Source organism: Propithecus coquereli, unplaced genomic scaffold, assembly GCF_000956105.1.
Source record: "Propithecus coquereli isolate 6110/MARCELLA unplaced genomic scaffold, Pcoq_1.0 Scaffold54, whole genome shotgun sequence".
In the NCBI taxonomy this organism is placed as follows: Eukaryota; Metazoa; Chordata; class Mammalia; order Primates; family Indriidae; genus Propithecus; species Propithecus coquereli.
In genome coordinates, this window is record NW_012151285.1 from 5234908 (window position 1) to 5243866 (window position 8959).

General features: G+C 40.2%; 1 protein-coding gene across 4 annotated transcripts in view; it reads left to right on the plus strand.

Annotated features, from left to right (window-relative positions):
- The window catches only part of GRIK1 (glutamate receptor, ionotropic, kainate 1), a 454613-nt gene that overhangs the window by 257558 nt on the left and 188096 nt on the right, over nt 1–8959 (plus strand). The gene's annotated exons all lie outside the window — the stretch shown is intronic.

The following is an 8959-nucleotide window of genomic DNA, read 5'->3' on the forward strand; positions in this document are numbered from 1 at the left end:
TGACATATATGCACACACAGGTAAATACTGCTCTGTTGGAGCTGTGAGTTTCCATCTGTCCTGGCTTCAGACATAGTTTTCATCTTTAACAGCAATATTTCCTTCTCAGTGAGAAAAAAATTAGGCTTGAGAAATAGCAGAAATTGAGGGAAAGAAAACTAGAAAATCAGGATGAAACACCTAACATGGCTTCCCTGAAACTACAGGTTGTGAGCTTGTCATATTTCATCCCTTTAATTAATAAGTAGATACATGAAATTGTGAGCCCCTTAGCAAAAACTGAAACTTCTCTCAAGAGATGTTAAAGCACTCACAGACTTCCATAAGAATAAAAGTTTGGCACGAATTCTTTGGCATTAGTCTTTCTTGCCTGAAATCTGCAGTTTAGTAGGAGATGAGCCATTCCTCCATGATATTGAGGTCCTGGCAACCTGACGAAAAGCTAGCACTAAGAGATCAGAGCTTCGAAAGTGCCTGGAGACAACGGGCCGTAATAGTTGGGAGAAAGTGAACGATCACTGTTGAAAAGGCAGTAATGGAGAAAGTCAGGCAGTCTCACTACAGACCTGACAACCACTCTCCTTCTTTCCTACCTCTCACAGGCTTCTTTGTTTTCACAGAACAAACTACTTCGTGGAGCACAGTGTTAAGGCACAAGAAAGAGAATCAGTTCAATTGAAGGATTACTTACTGGGGACAATGTACTATGTCCAAATCACTGCACTTAGTTCTGAAGGAGAGGGCACATTTCTATAAACGCTGACCCTACCCTCAAAGAATAGACAGGCTCTAGGCTTAAGGTTTTATGCCAGAATAAATTCCTCCAAATATGCAGTAGATTTTATGTTACCGAAAGAGAGGGAGAGTTCTCCTGTGGCTGGAGGACTTTGGGGAGATTCTCTGTAGGAGAGACAACAGGGGGCTTCTTGCTTTGTTGATAGAATAATTGACTGCTGTACATAATATCCTTCTCCGTAATCTACCACTAGTAGGGCAACCTATCCCAACAGACTGGTGGCTCTGCTGAGGGCAGAACCAAGTGTTTTTCGTCTTTGTATCCTCTACTGCTGCTGGCATAGTTCTAGACATAAATAGATGGCCAATGATGTTTCATGAATGAAATTGAGTGTTAAATAACACCGGAGTAAGTGTAATTCTGGTATTGTATTTTTTAAAATGTGCAACTCAAACTTATTAAGAAAAATTACTAGTAGTATCTGCTAAACTGTCCATAAGCCATACCCTTTCCCTTACTGGCTACCCTCTGAAGCACATCAGTAATTCCTTGCTCCATAGACATGTTTTGTTTCTCTTTGAAGGCCATTCCTACTGAATTCATTTACATGTCTTTGAGGCATCAAGGAGAGAGCTCAGATGTGGTTACTGTCTCAGGGTTGACATCAAACTTCATTCTCCCTCTTCAAAGGGAGATATCTGAAGACACTTGTAGCAGATTGGGTTACACGACTGTCTTATTGAGGCTGTCTTTGTCATTACCCACAGCTCTGTCCTTGGCCAGGACTTTTTGAAAGGGAAAAATCCAGGCACCTCCTGTCCATTCACTTTCTGTCAAGTGAGGGAATGCCTGCTTCCCATCCAAATTCATCCTGCATGAGACTTTGCAAAGGCTGTGATGGTCTCCAAAAGTAAAACAAGAAGAGGAAGGCTGATCGAGGAAGTGAACATTTATCTAAGGGAATCCTAAAATTTAAATGTGTAGCCTTGAAATTAAAGGTGCAGTAAATACAGGCCTATAGTAAATTGCTTATGATGTAATAAACTAGAATTATGGATGTGGCAATAAAGAGAGGCAATAGAATATTGTATATTTAAGGAGCAGCTATCAGCAAAGGAATAGATCAAATTGCCATCTTGTTTTCTGTTGATAGCTTCTGGAATGGTTTTTATTCCACAGGAATGCAAAACAGGAGCCCTCACCACTAAAGCTCTCCACGTCTTGATTGTCAGCTAATGGTTTTACCCTTTCCTCCTGGGTGACCTCACGATTTGTCACAATGAGCACACTACAGTTAATTAAGGAAATAAGTAGGGTTGATTAGAATATATGCAGTAATATCTTGGCCCTATCATATTCAGAATAAAACAGGAAAATGTAATAAACAAAAGAACAAATGTGTTGTGCAGTACAGCTTCGTGCGGTATTTGCAAAATCATATTAGGTAAAAATTGCTATTTGAAGTACTCAATAAAATAACATTTTACAAAGAGGAAAGAAATACAGTAATTAAAAGTGGCCAATATTGAAACTTTAAGACAACTGAGATACTGTGCTGGTTTTCTATGGCTACCATCACAAGTTACCACAAACTCAGTGGCATAAAACAACACGAATTTATTCTCTCAATGTTCTAGAGGATAGAAGCATGAAATCACAGGTTTGGCAGGTCCTGCTTCCTCTTAGGGCTCCAGGGGAAATTCAATTCCTTGCTTCCTCCAGCTTCTGGTGGCTCTAGGAATTCCTGGACTTGAGGCTGCCTCACTCCAATCTCTGCCTCTTGCAATCTATACTTACTCCTGGGTAATGTCCAGTCTCATGGCTTTAAATGCCACCTTTATGGTGAGCACTCCTAAATTTCTATGTCTAGGTCCAATGTCACCCACAACATCCAGATTGGCGTATCTAACTTCACAGTTGGCTGTTCCACTTGAATTTCTAGTAGGCATCACAAAATAATCAGGCCCCAAATCCAGCACCTTCCACATCATTCCTCATCTTGGTCAATGGCAATTTCAGGCCCCAGCCCTGATGTCATCCTTTACTCTCTTCCTCTTCCTTATGGCTGATCAGCAAATCCTTCCAGATTCACATTCACATTTTTTTCTATAATTTAACCACTTTTCCCTCACACATCAGCACCACTAATCTGTACCAAATGACCGTCATCTCTTGCTTGATTATAAAATAGCTTTTTATTGCAATGGCCTATTATTGCAAAAGCTTCAAGGGTAGATCTCCCTCTACCTGTGTTTTGTTCTTACTCCTCTTCTCCTTTCAGTCCATTCTTAATATAGAAGACAGCGTGATTCTGTTGAAATAGGTCATATCATTTCACCACTCTGCTCAAAGCCCACCAAAGGCTTCCCATCTCATTCAAAATAAAACCCACGGTCCTATTGTGGCTCCAAAGGTCCTCACGATCAGCTCCAGTCCATCCCCATCACTTCTCTGAGCTCATCTTCTGTCAGTCCCAGCCTGGCTCACCCAACCTCAGCACCACTGTTTCTCAAGAATAACACTAGGCAGCTCCAACCCTAGAAATTTTGTTTCCTCTGGCTGCAACGCTCTTCTCCCAATATTTTCAGAGCAGTTTCCTCTCTTCCTTCAGATTTTTACTCAAATGTTGTCCTCCCAGGGAGGACCTCCCCAGCCTCTTGCCCTGACATGTCTATGTCCTTCTTCCTGTTCATGATCAGTTCCCCTTCTAGAATAAAAGCTCCAAACTTCAGATTTTTGTCTCTTCTGTTCACTGGTGCCTCCCCAGTGCCTTGTACAGTACCTAATTCATAGCAGGCTGGGAATTTTATAAATAAGTAAATACATGAGTGAAGGAACCATTGAATGAATGCATGAGTTTTTCCATAGAATCATGAACATAACATATGTAACCATGAGTTGAAGTTCGAAAAAAACCCCAAAAGAAATATAGGTGGGGGGTAATTCTATGGCATTTCTGAAATGCTTATTGTTGGAATATATTCACTATTACAAGGTAAGTCAAGTCAGAAGAATATATTCCTTTACCAGGATGAAGATTAAATGTCATTATTTTCCTTTGTGTGTATGTGTGCATTTTCATCATTAAATGAGATGGATTCCCTGGCACAATGGAACATTGCTTTTATTAACTTCCTTTTGGAAGAAAGGGGGCAATTATCATACTTCCATCCATCACCCAACACAAACCCCATCTAGACAGAGCTGAGATGGAACCAGTAGGCAACAGAATTGCTTCTGTGTAAGGTACATGCCCATAACCTGGCCCTCAATTTCTACCATGGAATACTGACTTTGAGACAACTCCCTCTTCCATGGGAAGAGTGTTGGAAAGCAGGTCAGGAAGCAGGAAATCAAGTATCCTTGGAATCTGAAAACATAAATAAATAAATCAGTGGGACCCAGGGCCCGAGTCCTTTTCACATACAGATTGCTCAGCCCCATTCCTGGACATTATGGATTATAATTATGTACATGTGGTGTGAGGTTTAGGAAAAGTTTTTGAAGCATTGTTTTGGGTTTACCTTAGGTATACTCATAAAAAGCACAGAATTTAGGATTAGCATCCTCTAAGTGCTACCTCTTGCCTACAATGATCATGTTGTTGACCCAACAGTTGCAAGATCTGTGATTAAAAATAATTTTCCCGTAAGTCTAGATGGAAATATGTGGTACAAACCAAAAGCCCTTACATGACCAATCCTCATCCCACCCACCATCTCCCCTTGAAGACAACTTGTTACATGTACAGGATGTTGCCAGCTGTGGCTTCCATCGGCGCCCATGTGCCAGCTACCTGTGTCCTACCTTGGCCTCCTTGGTGCAGGACTCAACCCAGAGAAAGAAACACTGCCTAAACTGAGACTTCAAGTGAGTTCCTCTCTGCTTATCTAAAATTACTGTGCCATAAAGTCAGAATCTTGTTAGAAGAGAATATGACTTTCTTAGATGTGATTTCCATTAAAAGTGTCCCATTTTCAGTTTCAAAGCCATTGGGGTAAAAAAGAAAAAAAAAAAAACAAACAGATGAATGGATTAGTCTGCTAGGGCTGCCATAATAAAATACCACAGACTGGGTGGTTTAAACAACACGGATTTGTTTTCTCACACTTCTAGAGGATGGAAGTCCAAAACCAAGGTGCCAGCAGGTTTGGTTTCCCCTGAGTCCGCTCTCCTCGGCTTGCAGGTGGCCTCACGTGGTCTTTCCTCTGTCGATGCACATTCCTCATGTACCTCTGTGTCCAAATTTCCTATTCTTATAAGGACACCAGTCAAACTGGACTAGGGCCCACCCTAACAGCCTCATTTTAACCTATTACTGCTTTAAAGGCCCTATTTCCAAATACTGTCACATTCCACAGAACCAGGGACTGGGCCTACAACACATAAGTTTGAGGGGGTGCACAACTCAGCGCATAACAATGACTCACAAAACAAAGTTATTTTTGAATTTCAAAACTACCCCAGAGTATGGGCACACACCCTACCGTGTCATACCCTTTTTTAGTGACTGTGTGGCAGCATTTCTCAGGTGAAGGAACAGGGAGTATAAAGGACAGATCCTTTTAGCATTAGCCTTATTTATACCATCTGCCCTTCCGGACAAAGTACAGTGGGAAAAATCAAAACAAGAAACCCCCAGGCCCTTGTAAGTAAAGTCTAAATGGCCTAAGTGTGCACCTTTATTAAGAAAAAAAAAAAAAAGCATTCATTTTTCAGGACTCATATTTATTTTTGTGTTTACAGGAAATATGATTTCACTTTTATCATTTTATTTTATGTTATTTTATTTTATTTTTGGCTGTATTGACATAAATATTCACATAGGAAGTCAGAGTGCGATTCAAAAAAAAAAAAAACCACGACAATTTCTTCCACTTACCGACCATTTGCTTGGACAATGGTGGGTGAGGTGGGGAAGAGGGTGGGGAGGTGTATATTAAGGATGCCCTTTGACCCTTGATCGAGCCCCCTAATGGTGACAAGGCAGAGGATTGTAGCCCAACCATTGCCAGTCTGAAAGGACTCACTCAACTTGATCCACAATGTACAAAAGATAAAACATAGTTTAACAACACTTCTAATGCTTCAGGTGTACAAGGTGTGACTGTAAGTGAGGAAGAGACCATGGAAACCCAGCACCTGCAGGTTTTGAGGTTTCTCACCCTCCTGTGCTGCACCCATCACGTTCTCCTTTTCAAGAGTTACAGCAGAAAGAAAAAGCTAGTTCTTCATCCTGAACTCTCAAAGTCTTGCTTTCTTCCCTCACCCACTGCCCTGGCTTGGGAAATTTAAAAAAAAATAAAGCGAAGGAGCAGCTTTTCCTCTGTCCCTTCATCCTAAGTTAGTTTTTCAGTTTTACGTTTCCTAATCCTTCCATGGTCCACTGCATTTTTAGGAATAGAAGTCATGCTCAGCTTAGCTCAGATTGGAGGGGAAAGGGGTGGAGAAAGACAGAGGGGCATTGACCTCAGGAGAAGGAGGGAAAGCAGGGGGGAAAGAGGGTGTGCAAGAGCAGAGCAGGAAGAAGGACAGAGGGATGAACAAGGGAGGGATCCCTCCTCTTGAACCAGTGGGTCCCTGGGCATCCATATGGCTGAAGCCAGAAGTCCACCACATGGAGACACCAAAGGTTTAAAATGTCTCATTACAATCCATTCTCACAAATCTCAAAAAAAGAAAAAGTAAGAGGAAAAAAAAAAAGGGAAAGAAAGAAAGAGAGAAAGAAAAAAGAGGAAGAAGGAAGTAGAGGAATGAATGAATGAATGAATGAATGAAGCATGCCAGTGTCCCTAGGTATGTGTCCCATTTTTCCTCTTATCAAAGACTCCACATCTCAGTTCTGTCAAATCTGAAGCTACAGGGAGGAGGGGAGGGGGGGAAGTGGCTAATCCTGAAACAGTCTGCCCACGTGTAAAGTGTTGGTCTGGCTCCTATCAATAAGTGACTCCTGTGTCTATTAGTTCTCACTTTCGTGGTACTTCTCCAGCTTTCTATACACCTCACATCACCGTAGGTTTTTGATACCTATCAGCAACCCTCTGTAAGAGACAAGGATAGCGTGGTGGGGTGTGGAGCTAATGATGCCATTTGTAATGCCTGTGTGATGAAGGAATGAAGGAAATTTGCTTCCCAAATGACAACACAGAGTTTACCTACACACTACCTAAGCGCATAATAAAAACACTTACAATTCTCTTAAACCCAGGTACATTCAGCTTCGTGTAAGAGACGGCTTTATACCCAAGGAACGATTTTGAGGAGAGAAGGCAGTTCTACAGTTGGTGTTAATTCCTCTTTATATTTCCACTTTCCAGGTGTAATAATACCAACGTATTTCTGGGGGGTGATTGAGTTTCCAGGGCACTTTGCGTTATAGGCTTTACAGAGCAAACCTCCAAGGTGAGCAAGGAAGCATTATTAGCCCACATTCAGAGATGAAGAACAATAGAAATAACAAAGTGAAAACGCATATATTGTTTGGAAAATCCGACATCTGAGTTTGCCACAGACAAGGCTTTGTGTCTTTAAATAAGCTGGGTAAAATGTGTAATCTCCTCATCCACTTTTTCAATTATAAAAACAGACAAAATGCCTCCTACTTTGAATGTTACAAGGTGTAAATGAAATATATGTAAAAGAGTTATTTCATAATAATTTTCTTTCTGATGCTTAAAAATCCTTCTCAAAGAAGAAGTAGGTCAAACAAGTCCAAAATTCAGAACTTCTGCTTCTTATTTAGGTGTTTGTTCCCTCCAACCAGCCTACACTATACAGATTAATGATGCTCACATCCAAGGAAATTATTGACTTTTTCCCTAAGTAGTTGCAGCCTGAATGTCTTAAGATGCCTTGGTCTCCATAAAAATGGTTGTTCTGAACAGGACACTATCTCTCTACATGAGGGCTCTGCCTGTGTGGATGGGGAGATAGACAAGGAAACAAATAATTGCTAATAATTACCGTGGAAGACCTAACACCTAACGGCCTTCCATGTGGGTCACCTGGACCATGGCAGTCAGCCTATCTTACATCTGTTTTCTCATGACCAGGTGTCTAGTATGTGAGCTTACCTCCTCACTGTTGAGTACCCACTAACAGTTTCAAAGAAATTAAGAATCTATCCCCCCCAAAAAATACAAATTCACTTGAAGAACAACATTTTTCCTAGCATTTATTTCAGAATAAATATCTAATATTGATCCTTAGGCCAGGGTTAACATGATCACATAACACTGTCATATAGTTTTCAACTATGGTTTCTCAGAACACAGGGAAATGATCTATACGTGAATACCTCAGATCATCAGTCTAGAAAAGCCAGAAATATTTGCAAAAGGAGCCAAAATAGTTCTATATAACCTTTCTTAGCTTTCACAATCTGACACTGAAGTTGGTTATTTAATAGAGAAACTCAATTTAGCAGGAAAATTATGCATATGAATTTGATTATTATTCTTTCAAAGTAGGATCAAGGTAATTTCTTTGAATTAAAGTCTGTCCCTTTCTAACAAAGAATGTATGTAAATGATACCCGGGATGCTTCCTTTGATTTTCATTTTTCCTTTTATATTCCTCTTTTCTTTAATTTTTTTTTTCCCTGAGTGGAGAGAGAACTTAAAGCACTTTCAAATCAATCTAGCATAGACAAGTTTGGAGGGAAAAAAAACCCTACAACTGACTTTTGGTAAGGAATCACTCACAGGTGTGAGTAGATCAAGAGCAGCTTGCGAGTTACAAGCATCCTGCATTCTATGGGCATCAGTTAATATGTATTTTCAAGGGAAATGAGGAATATTGGTCAATTAAGGAGTAAATTAAGTGGACACCAGTTGAGAGAGCTTCTACTATATCCCCTATGTCTATTGATAATTCCAGGACGTCTCCCAAAAAACATTAAAAATGTATAGTTAACAACATTTTTTGCATTGTCTCTATCAAAGACCAATATCTCAAGCAAAATCAGAGTTGAATTCTCTGATGAGGTTTTAAGCACTAATATTTTGTATTGTTGCTTGTAGTGAGATCCTCATGTTTAAGACATCTGAGCCTCATGCATGTATACTTGTTCAATGGAGGAACATTTTTTCCCTAAAAATAGGATGCAAGTTTGCTTTGGGTAGGCCCAAACAGTTTCTTAAAAAAGAAAGAAAGAAAAGAAAGAAAGAAAGAAAGAAAGAAAGAAAGAAAGAAAGAAAGAAAGAAAGAAAGAAAGAAAGAAAG